Source organism: Chrysemys picta, chromosome 20 (assembly GCF_011386835.1).
Source record: "Chrysemys picta bellii isolate R12L10 chromosome 20, ASM1138683v2, whole genome shotgun sequence".
Classification (NCBI taxonomy): domain Eukaryota; kingdom Metazoa; phylum Chordata; order Testudines; family Emydidae; genus Chrysemys; species Chrysemys picta.
The window spans coordinates 23461827-23477076 of NC_088810.1; the positions used below are offsets into that span (position 1 = coordinate 23461827).

Sequence of the window (15250 nt, forward strand, 5' to 3'; positions counted from 1 at the left end):
TGGACATGCTGTTTCTCCCGTATGTGCTTCCACATCTGTAAAATGGGTACAGAGATATCTATTTGCATCACACTCATCAACTCCACAAGTCACTATCCCTGTAACTGTTCCAGGGATCTTCAAGATTCAAGAAGGAATCTTCTGTGTGTCCATAGAGATTATTAATAAGGACTAATAGTGGGAAAAGTTTACTGACAGGTTCCTTTAATGTGGATGCTTTATCTAGAAACCTGTAACCAAACAAAGCCAAGTTTGCATGACTAATACTACCTCGAGTCCGGATGAATCTGCTAGTCAATCTGTCTATACCCCATCTATGCACAGGCAGCTCTTAAACAGAAATTCTTCCAGACCTTAATTCTGGACTCTCCGGTCCTCTTTCATAATAACTGCCCATTCTCCATCATGGTTTCCATTTCTTCTCTGCCAGATACTCCACTGTTAGGTAGAGATTAGAATCAATCCAGAGAGCCACCGTTTATGCCAGTCTAATGTGGGAGTAAATTTTACAAGATCTGACACTTGACACTCACTTGCGCTCAACTTACATGATTTAGAAGAAAAGCAGATGGGACCCAGAGAATTCAGCCTCAAATTGAGATCTATTTTTATTGATTTTTTTTTTTGAGGAAAACCTAGTCTGTTCTCAGTTACATGTGTTAGTGTGACAATAATGAAACCACCTGCAGAATCTTTGGGGAAATACTTTGTATTAAGAAGGTATCAGAGGGGTAGCCCTGTTAGTCTGAATCTGTAAAAAGCAACAGAGGGTGCTGTGGCATCTGATATTGCATCTGAAGAAGTGAGGTTCTTGCCCACGAAAGCTTATACTCCAATACTTCTGTTAGTCTCAAAGGTGCCAAAGGACCCTCTGTTGCTTTTTGTATTAAGATTATCTATCGCTGTGTGCAAGGCAATGTGGGTATGATTGTGTCTGACACACGTAAAGGGGAGGGTTACCACAGCTCCTGCTGGAACTAAAACCGTACGGGGTGATTAAGATACATATTTAAGGAATGGAAACACTTCCAGAGAGATGCCAGCCCCTGGCAGCCTGGCATATGGTTGTGCAGCCTTCAATCCCCGGGTGAGGAGGGAGCTGATGAGGGTCTCCAAACAAGAAAGATGACAACTGGGAGCTGAAGGATTCGTGCGGGGTGGAGCAGATACAGTTCCATTTACACTGAAACTGTGATAGTGAGATATTCACATTGCATCCACATACAAGAAAGTATTCAAGTGCCTCTCTCACACCAATTGCAATACAGGTTATGCACCTAATGAGTTCTGTGACCCTCGGCCACAGTGGTTGGTAAATAAGAAATGGAGCAGAAAGGAAAACCAAAAGGCTGGTAATATGATGCAGAATGGCTTTAATGTGAATTAGAAGAGGAGTACATAGCAAGAGACACAAGGAATGCAGAGCAGAAAGAATATATTTCTAGGGTTTCAAGAAGGTTTACAATGAATCACTGGCTCCACGGCGATGCATTTCACACCAGATCTTCTTCTTCCTTCAGTGCAGTTGTGGAGTTTGACAGTGAAATCCCGTTTCCAGCATTTTGATCCCAGTCAGGATCAAATGAGACAAAGCAGAACGTGAGCAGAGCACTAGGCCGTTTCTCTCTTATTCATCTTCCGTAGCAAAGCTAAACCCAGAGACAAATGGCCCATACTCAGGAAGAGACCAGTGCACCCAGGGCCCAATTCCCACTGACACGAAGATCCCTTTCTGTTGCTCTGTAAGGAGCCTGCACGTGAGTGTAAATGCTATTTGTGTCAACTTTAAGGTTCCTGCGTCACTGACCCTGTCAGGGTGGCCTAAAGGGGCCTTCTTGGAACTGGGCTTTGGGCTGGTAGATAGTTACAGAAGAAGTCATTAGAATAGGGGGCGTTAGCGGAAACAGTCACAAAGGGAAATAGAGCTACGAGGCAGATTTCCAGAGGCACTGAGCAATCACCGCTCCCGTGGCAGTGGGGGTTGCTCAGCATTTCTGAAAGCCATTGCCCGTCAGCTCATCGGTGAATCGTATCCTGCTTTTCCTTTCCTGGTTGTTCCTTGTTCCGGGTCTATTGCTCCTCGGCAAAACATGGCCAGCATCTTCCATAGCCGTAACCACCCCCCCATCGGTAAGGGTAGGAGTAGCAGGAACCGTAATTGTGGCCCCACCCATAACTGTATGGCCTGTAGTAACCCCATGGCCGATAGCAGCCGTAATGGCCCCCATAACCGCCCCAGCCCCCATTCCAACAGGGGTCACAGCCCCAGTGGTGAGAAAGCTTTTGGTGGTGGTAAGTCATCTTGCTGCGTTGGAGGTAAACCTGAAACACACAGCAGGGAAAAGAGTCAACATCATGCACTGGAGCCAACAGAATGGAAAGGACAAAGCTCATGGGCTTTTGTAACATGGACCATAGAGAGAGAGACAGAGCAGGGAAAGGATCATCTAACCCCTCAGTTCCCAGCTACATTGTACCTCCTATTTCCTCATCCTAGTCCTCTTGCTCCCCTCTCTCTTAGCCTCCCTCCTAGCCAACCCCTCTGAACCCTTCTGAGTCCCTTTCTCTTAAAAACACTGACTGGAACAAATAAACGTACACTATAGAATATTTCTGTCAGACACTCATGGGATTTTTCTTCCCTTATATTAAACGTTTATGCAACGCTTGGCAGGGACAAATGTGTTAAGATTAGCTTGTGAGGATTTAACCTCAGCGTAGAGACCAGTTCTCTCCAGAATCAGAGTGTGGCGCTTTGGCTCCTGAAGCCTGTGAGTCGGCAATACTTACTAATGAATGAATGGACAATATTCTTTTGTCAAAGCAAAACACGAAGACCCGGAACCTGAGCAGGTAGATATCAGCCCTGTCCAACTGAACTTAAGCATCTAAGCTAACTTACACTGCTTAAGCATCTGCGTCTAACATTGCTACACTGGAACACGTGTGAAGCCCATCTAATATGTTAGTCTCTCTGAAATATTGTTGAGTAGCAGCTGTCACCGTTCAAAGAAGTACATAGATGCGGTTTCTTATGGAATAAACTGGTGAAGTTTCTTTCTAGCATCCCTTAGTTAAAAGTTGGGTATGAGATTTTTCAAATCTACCTAAGAGATTTGAACACCTAATTCTTAATGAAAAGAAACAGGAACTAGTGTCCCAAATGCGTAGGTACTTCTGAAAATTTCAGCCTTTACTTCTAAACCATGAATCTACCAATGCCTGCAACAGAATAACTACTATTTTAATGGAGAAACCCCTTTACGTAGACAATATTCACAAAGTTATATGCAAGATTCCGTTCTAAATCAAAACCATCACTAAGGTAACATTTCAATAGCTCCAAAGAGATTGAGACAAATGGGACTTACCGAGCTCACCGAGAAGGATAAATCAAGGGAAGTGGTTAAAGAAGCCTGAGTCGCGAGCGCTTTTATACAATTTCTCAGACTGCCTGGAGAATCTGAGACACCCTTTAGTTTAAGGTTTTAATTAATTACAAAACATGCTTTGCTATGCACTTTAGACTTTCAGGTGATCTAATTGTTTGTGTTTTCAGTCTCATGTGGCATGACATGCACAAAACACCCTAGAGGTTTCTTTCATCTGAAAAGTTTTATGGGGCACAATCTATCCCTAAATTATACTAGTGACCTCCATCAGATTTACCGTAGGAATTAATGCATAGGTTAGTCAGAGCTGGATCTATTGCACAATCTGCTGTCCTGTAAAAGAATCCAGTCTGGTCCTTGTGAGCCATGCTGGTGTGTGCTGGGGGCATGGCACAGTTCCTCCTAATATCCGTAGGAGGGAAGGAACACTGCCCAATGCCTGCACCCTCAAGTTTTCGGATCTACTGCCTATTAAAGTCAATCTGAGTTATTACTCTGGGTTAATGTTGTCTCAAGCTCTATGACTTGAAATTCCCCTCTAGAAAAATTATACTATAACGCCTGTGCACCACTTACGTTCCACTTAAGCCTTCAACATAGGTCTTAATAGGGACCTGAAAGTCGATTAGGCCTTTGTGCTGGCCCTATTGTCAGGGGTGAATTTCCCGGCATGTTGCTTAGGAGTTCAGTTCTTAATCCACCTCCATTGTGTCACCAATGCCACGGGATTGGGGGATCATCCCGACAGGAGCTCAGTGGGCTGCCTACAATGGTTTTACAAGAAAATACATCTGATTAAACCCCAGATAAAACAAAAGGAAAGATGGAGATACGAACTTCTTGGCCAAGACTATGGGATGAGATTACATTAATTGAAAACCTGATCAGCTTTAGGACATGCCGCAAGACCTTCAGCTTGCAGAATGCTTGTCTACCTTGCTGAGAATGATTTTCCGAGTGTAACACACACCATACATTGTTTCCTCTAACCAGGCAAGGGTTGAAGAACCTTGTTCTGATTTAAAAGCACTGAACATCTTTAAATTCTATGGAATTGTTTTGATTCATTCCAGTTGATCTCCTGCTCTTTCCTCATAGGACAAGTTTTCAAGGCCTTTAATCATTTTTGTTGCTCTCCTTTCTCCAATTTGTTCAAATCTTGCCTGTAATGTGGCACGCAGAAATGGACACAATACTCCAGTTCAGGCCTAATCAGCATGGAGTGGAGCAGAAGAATTACTTCTCCTGTTTTCCTCACCACACTCCTCTTAATACGTCCCAGAATGTTTGCTTTTTTTGCAACAGTGTTAGACTGTTGGCTCGTATTTAGTTTGTGGTTTACTGTGACGCCGCAGAACCTTTTCTGCAGTACTCCTTCCTAGGCAGTCATTTCCCATTTTTTATGTGTTCAACTGATTGTTCTTTCTGAAGTGGAGTAATTTGCATTTGTCCTTATTGAATTTCATCCTATTTACTTCAGACCACTTCTACTGTTTGTCCAGATCATTTTGAATTTTAATCCATCCTCCAAAGCACTTTCAACCTCTACCAGCTTGGTATCGTCTACAAACTTTATAAGTGTACTCTCTATGCCATTATCTAAATCATTGATGAAGAAATTGAACAGAACTGGACCCAGAACTGATCTCTGATGGATCATAATCATAATGATCATAATAAGGATCAGTATCATAATCTTCAGTTTAGAATTCTAATATCCAGAACATTGTGATAAGGCACTTAAGTTTATTCCTGTGGAAAATCCCATTCCTGAATTTTCTCCATTTGACTGTGACGATAAAGCAGAATCTTAACTCCAACCTCATATTTCTCTCAAAACATTGTCCCATCTCCTCCAGCAACGTGGACCGTGTACCTGTTCCACCTACATTAGCTCTAAAAAAGTTCAGCATCCATGAAGTGGGTAGCAAATGCTGTCTAGTCTATGGCGTGTTATTTGTAAGGCCTTGGCTACACTTACCCGCTAGTTCGACGGCTGGAAATCGAACTTCTGGGTTCGACTTATCGCGTCTAGTCTGGACGCGATAAGTCGAACCCGGAAGTGCTCGCCGTCGACTGCGGTACTCCAGCTCGGCGAGAGGAGTACCGCGGAGTCGACGGGGGAGCCTGCCTGCCGAGTGTGGACCAAGGTAAGTTCGAACTAAGGTACTTCGACTTCAGCTACGTTATTCACGTAGCTGAAGTTGCGTACCTTAGTTCGAATTAGGGGGGTAGTGTAGACCAAGCCTAACTTTGCCCCTTGTGCCACTCTGTGACCTTCACCCCAATGTATCTCTCTTTGTTTGCACATAAAACAGGAGTGATAACAGTCTAGTGGATGTTCTATTTCCCCAGGACTCCACATATCAGAGCACTTCACAAACATAAATTAAGGATGTTGATGTCCAAAGTCTTGGATAATTATGATAGTAATAGTTTCTTTCTGGAAGACGCCCTTCTAATAAGTAATAGAGTCACTTTAAAAATGGAGGTCAAGGTCACTCGTGTCATTCTCCTAATCGGGTCATTATTTGTAGCGCAGAGTTTCGGACTATTTGATTTTCATTAAAAAAAAGATTGCATTTAATTTTAGTATAAAATTTACTTTTGAAGTTTACGAGCAGGAGATCCCCCATCATAAATAAGCACAGCTCCATAGAATTCAAAGATGTTCATGGCATTTGAATCAACATATGGGTCCTCAACCTTGCCTGGTTAGAAGAAAGAGCCTTTTGGGAGAGAGGTTGTTATAATTTAAAAATCATTCTCATCATGGTAATAAAGACTTCTGCAAGCTCCGGGTCTTGTAGCATGAGCTAACGTTGCTCAGACATTGAATTAATATAATCTTATAACACATCCTTGGCCAAGAAGTCCGTACCTCCAGCTTTCCTGTGATTTGTTTGAGGCTTTATCAGCTGCATTTTCCTGCAAGACAAGAATTGTCTTGGCTGCTGTTGGAGGGAGATCATATTACTGATGTTTTAAATGTTCCAGGATTCATCTCAAAGCCTTTATAATTAATTGAGATGTCCCATCTCCTAGAACAGGAAGGGACCTTGAAAGGTCGTCGAGTCCAGCCCACTGCCTTCACTAGCAGGACCAAGTACTGATTTTGCCCCAGATCCCCAAGTGGCCCCCTCAAGGATTGAACTCACAACCCTGGGTTTAGCAGGCCAATGCTCAAACCACTGAGCTATCCCTCCCCATATTTATTATTTGTAAAATAATCAATATATGGGGAAATTCACCCCTGCACAGAGGACCAACACAAAGGCCTATTCAACTCTTAGGTCCCTCTTAAGACCTAATTTGAAAGATGAAATGGGATTTAGAGAGGTCAAAGACCTTATACTGTCTTTCTCCCAGGGGGATTGTTCGAGTCATATTATTCTGGGAGGGTTTTGACTGAGACCCTGTCTCCCATTGAGTTCAATGGGCGTTAGATCTCAAAACTTGGGGTTACATGTTCTGAGCATTGAGATTTCCCCCTCCCTCCTAGCAATTACAGGAGCTGTACAATGCCCACAATACATATCAGCATAGCTTAGCAGGACCAAACTGGATTCCTCTGCATGACAGCAGATTGTGCAACAGATATGGCCCTGAATCTCCTTGACAATCATTCACATTGGAACTCCAAAGGAGGTCACTAGAAGGATACCAGGAAGGAATGTGTCCCATCAAAATTTAAAATGAAAGAAACCTGTGGGCTTGTATGTGCATGTCATAGCCCATGTGAGGCTGAAACACAACAATCCTGAACAAAGAAGAAAACAATTATATTAATTGGAGGAGTCATGTGCCCAGGAAATATGTTTTGTAACTAATTAAGACCTCGAGCAAAAGGATGTCTCAAACTCTCTGGGCGGTTTAAGAAACTGTATAAAAGTGCTCGCGACTCTGGCTTCTTTAACCACTTCTCTTGACTAATCCTCCTTGGTGACCTTGGTAAGTCTGATTTGACTCTATCTTTCTATAGCTATCAAAATGTTGTGTTAGTGATGATTTAATTTCTGACTGAAACTTATGCATAACTCTGTGATTATTGGCTCTCTTAAGCGGTTTTCCCATTGAAAAAAATGTATTAAGTTGCAGGCATTGGTGGATTCATGGTTTCGAAGTTAAGACTGCACTCTTCAGAGGTACATAGGAACTTGGGACACAAGGTCCTCTTTATTTTCATTAAAAATGAAGTGTTCAAATCCCTTTGGTAGATTTGAAAAATCTCAGACCCAACTTTTCAATTTGTGGTGTTAGGAAGAAACTCCCCCAGTTTATTCCCCACAGATCTCTTCTGTGTGCTTCTGCATGATTCTGTGGCAGCTGGTACTGAACATTGTTCCAGACAGATTATTCTGATCCAGTAGGGCAATTTCTGTGCTCCTCTGTGCACTAGGAGCATATTCAGATGCAGATCCACAACTGGTGTAACTCCACTGAACTCAGTTGAACAGTGCTGATTTCTACCAGCCGAGGAACTGGTTCTTAGTGTTTTCCTTGGACAAAAGAATATTGTCCATTCATTCATTAGTAAGTGTTACTGACTCACAAGCTTCAGAAGCCAAAGCGCCACGTGCTGATTTTGAAGAGAACTGATCTCTCTGCTGAGGTTAAATCCTCACAAGGAAACGATCCCTAACAAATATGTCCCTGCCATGCTCCGTATCAACATTTTGTAAAAGGGAATAAAAATCCCATGTGTGCATGACAGAAATACTCTGTATTGTATGTTTACTTACTCCAGACAGTGTTCTTAGGAGAAAGGGACTGAGAAGTGTTCAGAAGGGTTGGATAAGAGGGAGGCTAAGAGAGAGGGGAGCAAGGGGCTACTAGGAGAAACTGGGAGGCAATAGGTAGCCAGGACATGAGGGTGTAAGTCTTCATTTCCCTGCTCCATCTCTCTCTGTCTCTCCCTGGCCGGCAGTACAAGAGTCACTGAGTTTTGACCCTTTTTATTCCACTGGCCCTAGTGCATTGTGTTGACTCTTTTCCCTGCTGTGTGTTTCAGGTTAACCTCCAGCGCAGAAAGATGACTTTCGACGAACTCATGAATGAGGAATTGTATTATAACCCCTACTGTTACAAGGGCTGGCGCGGCTATAGAGGCCATTATGGCTGCTATAGGCCCTGGGGTTACCAGAGGCCATACAGGTATGGGTGGGGCCATCAGTATGATTGCCACTACCCTTACCGATGGGGCCATGGGTACGGCTATGGAAAGTTCTGGCCATGTTTCGCCGAGGAGCAATAGACCCGGAACAAGGAACAACCAGGAAACGGAAAGCGAGATACGGAATCACAGCTGGCCTCACGGGCAATGGCTTTCGGAAATGCTGATGGCGCACAACTCCCATGGGAGCCGTGAGTCCTCAGCACCTCCGTAAATCTGCCCAGTATCTTTATTGCCCAAGTTACACTTTATGACTTTTGCCTCTGTTGTCTACCACAACTTCTGGTGTGAAATGCGTCACCTTCTAACGGGTGATTTGTTAACGACTTTCTTGAAACCCGGGAAATATTTTCTTTTTACTCTGCTACTTCCCATCTCCTCCTGTGTACTTCTCATCGTTTTCCCATTAAACTGATTCTGTCTCATAATAGCGAGCTTTTTGTTTTCCTTTCGGCTCCATTCCCTATTTACTAGCCACGACGGCCCAGAGTCAAACGAGCTACTTAGGTGCCTAACTCCCATTGAAATCAGTCTGAGCCATGAACCTAAATACCTTTGTGAATCTGGCTCTGTGGGTAACAACTCACTGCTGTGCAGAGAACCAGTTCCTGGGCATTATTTATGTCCCACTCGAGCCCTGTTTTGTGAAGCGAATCAGGTCTGGCAAAAGTCTGTATATCATAAGCGAGGTATTAGCCCTCTAGGTCCCCGCCCTGTACCGACTAGGTGTCGGGTATTCCTTTTGATTCAGAGCTTCTAGACCTTTCCAGTCCCGGTTCATGTCTAAAAACAGGTGCTTGGTATGCTCAAGATGGGCAATTCCAGTACTGAAACCATCCCTCCTATTCCCTCCCTCCCAAGGGTGTTTAATGAAATGCCTTTCAGGTTGAAATTTCAGAAATCTTGAGCATCACTGGGCCTTGGTCCTATGTAAAGGGAAGGGCCAACCCAAGTGCCCCCTTTTGGGCAGATGTGGCACTCTGCGTGAGCCACTTTCTCTCCCCCTACTCATGTCAAGCCATGCACTTGCACAGATCAGGGCAATGAAAAGACAGAACAAACTAGTCCAAAGAAGTGTCTCCCTTAATGAAGCCCTGGGACGGGAGCCCATGTAATAACAAACCAAATGCCCTTCATCTCCACATCCATGTTCAGATCCCACTAACTAGAGTCCAAACAAAGTCTCTTGTGTCTGCTCAGGGTAAACTTCCAGAGCTGGGAGATCACAGCCTCTTACAGGCTGGTCAGATCCTAGTGTCCCCTCCCCTATCCAGCTTCCTCTTCCGGATGAAATTGTCACTAGGGCAGAGCAGGGAGTCTCCTTATTTGCCACAGTCTGTTTTGTTTGTGGGCTCCAGGCTGACTGGTAAAAGGGGAGAACGCTGCTTCACCTACCTCCCTGCCGTGAGTGGACCTGTTGGTGCACTCACCGAATATCCAGATCTCCTCATCTCTTCATGAGAAGAAGTCCACCTTCTCACGCCCCTTTTTAGAACTGCATCCTACCCAGAACTGAAATGCTAAGTACCACTGGGTAAGACAGGCATTTGACTCCTTCGTCATCTGGAGCCAAAATAGAACTTCACAATCTGTCAACAGGAAAAATACACCTCAGTATTTAGTCTCCTTATTTCCAACCTGGCTTTTTCTTGGGTTTACTCTCAGATTGGCCTCTCATAGCCTGGATTTGAAGGACCAGACTGGATCGAAAGGAACTGACTGGATTGCTGTATGTGATACTGATGCACAGATGCAAGTACAGATATCAGTAACTCCAGGGAAGTCAGGAATGGAGTTTGCCCTTAAAACTTTTACTGTGAAAGACACCTGCAGGGTGTAATGTGCATATCGTACTCTTACAGTTTCATGTAAATACACCTGTATTCCCCCACTGTGGCCCCTTAAAGTTTCCAGTTACCCATCATCAGCGACTTGGGTGGAGATCTGCCTCTCTCTTGACCTTCTGACAGGATGCTTTAAGGCTGTGGGAGCTTCCTGCCTTACCCTGTGATATCCCCAGCAAGCCTGACTGCCTAAAAGCAAGCACCTGTAGCCCCTGCGCTCTCTTTTCTCTCTGAGGTCTATGAGCAGTGGATGGCCATCAGTTACAAGTTACCACACAGCTCTTTCGGTGCAAGCACCTCTACTCTCAAGGTGAGGACATTACAGAGAAAGCATATGAAAAACAATCAAAGTTCCTATCAGCATGCTAAGAGCTTACCAGAGGTCACCATCAGCCTCATGCAGCCCTAGTAGGCCAAAGTCTTTCCTGCTCTTCGGCAAGGATTGGGGACCTACTTGGCCAGAAGGTCCTGTATGTTTGTGGATCAGACAAACTAACATGTTGGTCTTTGGAAAATCCAGCATGAATTACTCTATGCAACCGTGTCTAGAGAGAGGTGGTACCTCTGCGGTGGTGTTTACAATCATTTGTAATTTACCTTAATCACCCCTCCACTGTTTTAGTTTCTAGGGAAGCAGTGATACCCTTCCTGCTGGAATACAACACAATCATACATACAATCTCTGACCCACAGTGATATATACATTTAGTACAATACAGCCCCACAGAGTTATTGCATACAATTGCAATATTTGTCACAACTACTTTCTGAGGTTGACAACAGACTAGAAATCACAAACACTAAGGAAAACAATTATCTCAATTGAAAGAGTCTTGTATGCAACAACATTAATTTGCAACTAATAAAGACCTCATGAACAAAGGGTCTCTCAGATCTTCCAGGAGATCTTAGAAGCTGTATAAACGCTCTTTCAACTCAGGGCTATTCTACCACTTCTCTGAGCTATTTTCTTGGGTGAACTGAGTACGTCTGATGTGAATCACTGTCTTTATAACTATTAAGGTGCCACGTTAGCGATAGTTTCCATTCAGGAGCGAATCTTGTACAGACACTCTGATTCTTATAACTTATGGGACTTATTGTGGGACCTTGGACATACTGTTTCTCCCATCTGTGCTTCCACATCTTTAAAATGGGTACAGAGATATCTATTTGCATCACACTCATCAACTCCACAAGTCACTATCCCTGTAACTGTTCCAGGGATCTTCAAGATTCAAGAAGGAATCTTCTGTGTGTCCATAGAGGTTATTAATAAGGACTAATAGTGGGGAAAGTTTACTGACAGGTTCCTTTAATGTGGATGCTTTATCTAGAAACCTGTAACCAAACAAAGCCAAGTTTGCATGACTAATACCACCTCGAGTCCGGATGAATCTGCTAGTCAATCTGTCTATGCCCCATCTATGCCCCATTAAGGCAGCTCTTAAACAGAAATTCTTCCAGACCTTAATTCTGGACTCTCCGGTCCTCTTTCATAATAACTGCCCATTCTCCATCATGGTTTCCATTTCTTCTCTGCCAGATACTCCACTGTTAGGTAGAGATTAGAATCAATCCAGAGAGCCACCGTTTATGCCAGTCTAATGTGGGAGTAAAGTTTACAAGATCTGACACTTGTCACTCACTCGTGCTCAACTTACATGATTTAGAACAAAAGCAGATGGGACCCAGAGAATTCAGCTTCAAATTGAGATCTATTTTTAATTTTTTTTTTTTTTTGAGGGAAAGCTGGTCTGTTTTCAGTTACATGTGTTAGTGTGACAATAATGACGCCACCTGCAGAATCTTTGAGGAAATACTTTGTATTAAGATTATCTATCCCTTTGTACAAAGCAATGTGGGTATCATTGTGTCTGACACACACAAAGAGGAGGGTTACCACAGCTCCTGCAGGAACTAAAACCGTACGGGGTGATTAAGATACATAGTTAAGGAATGGAAACACTTCCACAGAGCTGCCAGCCCCTTGCAGCCTGGCATATGGTTGTGCAGCCTTCAATCCCCGGGTGAGGAGGGAGCTGAGGAGGGTCTCCAACCAAGAAAGGTGACAACTGGGAGCTGAAGGATTCGTGGGGGGGGGAGGATACAGTTCCATTTACACTGAAACTGTGATAGTGAGATATTCACATTGCATCCACATACAAGAAAGTTTTCATGTGCCTCTCTCACACCAATTGCAATACAGGTTATGCACCTAATGAGTTCTGTGACCCTCGGCCACAGTGGTTGGTAAATAAGAAATGGAGCAGAAAGGAAAACCAAAAGGCTGGTAATATGATGCAGAATGGCTTTAATGTGAATTAGAAGAGGAGTACATAGCAAGAGACACAAGGAATGCAGAGCAGAAAGAATATATTTCTAGGGTTTCAAGAAGGTTTACAACGAATCACTGGCTCCATGGCGATGCATTTCACACCAGATCTTCTTCTTCCTTCAGTGCAGTTGTGGAGTTTGACAGTGAAATCCCGTTTCCAGCATTTTGATCCCAGTCAGGATCAAATGAGACAAAGCAGAATGTGAGCAGAGCACTAGGCCGTTTCTCTCTTATTCGTCTTCCGTAGCAAAGCTAAACCCAGAGACAAATGGCCCATACTCAGGAAGAGACCAGTACACCCAGGGCCCAATTCCCACTGACACGAAGATCCCTTTCTGTTGCTCTGTAAGGAGCCTGCACGTGAGTGTAAATGCTATTTGTGTCAACTTTAAGGTCCCTGCGTCACTGACCCTGTCAGGGTGGCCTAACGGGGCCTTCTTGGAATTGGACTTTGGGCTGGTAGATAGTTACGGAAGAAGCCGTTAGAATAGGGGGCATTAGCGGAAACAGTCACAAAGGGAAATAGAGCTACGAGGCAGATTTCCAGAGGCACTGAGCAATCACCGCTCCCGTGGCAGTGGGGGTTGCTCACCATTTCTGAAAGCCATTGCCCGTCAGCTCATCGGTGAATCGTATCCTGCTTTTCCTTTCCTGGTTGTTCCTTGTTCCGGGTCTATTGCTCCTCGGCAAAACATGGCCAGCATCTTCCATAGCCGTAACCACCCCCCCATCGGTAAGGGTAAGAGTAGCAGGAACCATAATTGTGGCCCCACCCATAACTGTATGGCCTGTAGTAACCCCATGGCCGATAGCAGCCGTAATGGCCCCCATAACCGCCCCAGCCCCCATTCCAACAGGGGTCACAGCCCCAGTGGTGAGAAAGCTTTTGGTGGTGGTAAGTCATCTTGCTGCGTTGGAGGTAAACCTGAAACACACAGCAGGGAAAAGAGTCAACATCATGCACTGGAGCCAACAGAATGGAAAGGACAAAGCTCATGGGCTTTTGAAACATCGACCATAGAAAGAGAGACAGAGCAGGGAAATGATCATCTAGCCCCTCAGTTCCCAGCTACATTGTACCTCCTATTTCCTCATCCTAGTCCTCTTGCTCCCCTCTCTCTTAGTCTCCCTCCTAGCCAACCCCTCTGAACCCTTCTGAGTCCCTTTCTCTTAAAAACACTAACTGGAAAAAATAAACGTACACTATAGAATATTTCTGTCAGACACTCATGGGATTTTTCTTCCCTTATATTAAATGTTTATGCAACGCTTGGCAGGGACAAATGTGTTAAGATTAGCTTGTGAGGATTTAACCTCAGCGTAGAGACCAGTTCTATCCGGAATCAGAGCATGGCGCTTTGGCTCCTGAAGCTTGTGAGTCGGCAATACTTACTAATGAATGAATGGACAATATTCTTTTGTCAAAGCAAAACACGAAGACCCGGAACCTGATCAGGTAGATATCAGCCCTGTCCAACTGAACTTAAGCATCTAAGCTAACTTACACTGCTTAAGGATCTGCATCTAACATTGCTACACTGGAACACGTGTGAAGCCCATCTAATATGTTAGTCTCTCTGAAATATTGTTGAGTAGCAGCTGTCACCGTTCAAAGAAGTACATAGATGCGGTTTCTTATGGAATAAACTGGTGAAGTTTCTTTCTAGCATCCCTTAGTTAAAAGTTGGGTATGAGATTTTTCAAATCTACCTAAGAGATTTGAACACCTAATTCTTAATGAAAAGAAACAGGAACTAGTGTCCCAAATGCGTAGGTACTTCTGAAAATTTCAGCCTTTACTTCTAAACCATGAATCTACCAATGCCTGCAACAGAATAACTACTATTTTAATGGAGAAACCCCTTTACGTAGACAATATTCACAAAGTTATATGAAAGATTCCGTTCTAAATTAAAACCATCACTAAGGTAACATTTCAATAGCTCCAAAGAGATTGAGACAAATGGGACTTACCGAGCTCACCGAGAAGGATAAATCAAGGGAAGTGGTTAAAGAAGCCTGAGTCGCGAGCGCTTTTATACAATTTCTCAGACTGCCTGGAGAATCTGAGACACCCTTTAGTTTAAGGTTTTAATTAATTACAAAACATGCTTTGCTATGCACTTTAGACTTTCAGGTGATCTAATTGTTTGTGTTTTCAGTCTCACGTGGCATGACATGCAGAAAACACCCTAGAGGTTTCTTTGATCTGAAAAGTTTTATGGGGCACAATCTAACCCTAAATTATACTAGTGACCGCCATCAGATTTACCGTAGGAATTAATGCATAGGTTAGTTAGAGCTGAATCTATTGCACAATCTGCTGTCCTATAAAAGAATCCAGTCTGGTCCTTGTGAGCCATGCTGGTGTGTGCTGGGGGCATTGCACAGTTCCTCCTAATATCCGTAGGAGGGAAGGAACAGTGTCCAATGCCTGCACCCTCAAGTTTTCGGATCTACTGCCTATTAAAGTCAATCTGAGTTATTACTCTGGGTTAATGTT

The 15250-nt window shown here is 43.8% G+C and overlaps 1 long non-coding RNA gene across 1 annotated transcript; it reads left to right on the forward strand.

Moving 5' to 3' along the window:
- Positions 1-7304: 7304 nt before the first annotated feature.
- LOC135976840 (uncharacterized) lies at positions 7305-8993 on the forward strand. Its single transcript, XR_010594130.1, has 2 exons — positions 7305-7343; positions 8404-8993. It is a non-coding gene; the product is annotated as an uncharacterized LOC135976840 (long non-coding RNA).
- The last annotated feature ends 6257 nt before the right edge of the window (positions 8994-15250 follow it).